Here is a 929-nt window from a genome sequence, read left to right on the forward strand (position 1 = left end):
TATTATGTATATATTATTATATATTATTTATTTTATTATTATTTTTATTTATTTATTTATTACTTATTTTTTGAGATGGAGTCACTCTGTCGCCCAGGCTAGAGTGCAGTGGCATGATCTTGGCTCACAGCAACCTCTACCTCCTGGGTTCAAGCTATTCTCCTGCCTCAACCTCCCGTGTAGCTGGGACTACAGGCACCCACCACCATGCCCGGCTAATTTTTGTATTTTTAGTAGAGACGGGGTTTTACCATATTGGCCAGGCTGGTCTCGAACTCCTGACCTCAGGTGATCTGCCCACCTCAGCCTCCCAAAGTGCTGGGATTACAGGCATGAGCCACTGCGCCCAGCCCCAATATTTCTTTTTTTTTTTGAGACGGAGTCTCGCTCTGTCGCCCAGGCTGGAGTACAGTGGCACCATCTCAGCTCACTGCAACCTGCGCCTCCTGGGTTCAAGCAGTTCTCCTGCCTCAGCCTCCTGAGTAGCTGGGATTATGGGTGTGCACCACCACGCCCAGTTAATTTTTGTATTTTCAGTAGAGACGGGATTTCACCATGTTGGTCAGACTGGTCTCAAACTCCTGACCTCATGATCTGCCCACCTCGGCCTCCCAAAGTGCTGAGATTACAGGCGTGAGCCACCGTGCCAGGCCCCCAGTATTATATTGAACATAGCAGGTGCTTTTACATCACACCAATCTTTCTTAGGAAATGGATCAACCACTTTCTTCTTGGTTCCCTTTCTGCCACCTTTGGTGCTTGTTCTCACCAACCACTATGGTGCTGCTCAGACAGCCAAAAGGGCTCTTTCATTCTTTTTATTATCTCTCATTAGCATGGTTGTCAAAGAAAAATAAGAATAGAGGCCATTGATAAGATACACCCCAAGGCCAATCGCCCATAACCAAGTAAGCAAACTTTAAGTCATC

This window comes from Pongo abelii, chromosome 10 (genome assembly GCF_028885655.2).
Source record: "Pongo abelii isolate AG06213 chromosome 10, NHGRI_mPonAbe1-v2.0_pri, whole genome shotgun sequence".
In the NCBI taxonomy this organism is placed as follows: Eukaryota; Metazoa; Chordata; class Mammalia; order Primates; family Hominidae; genus Pongo; species Pongo abelii.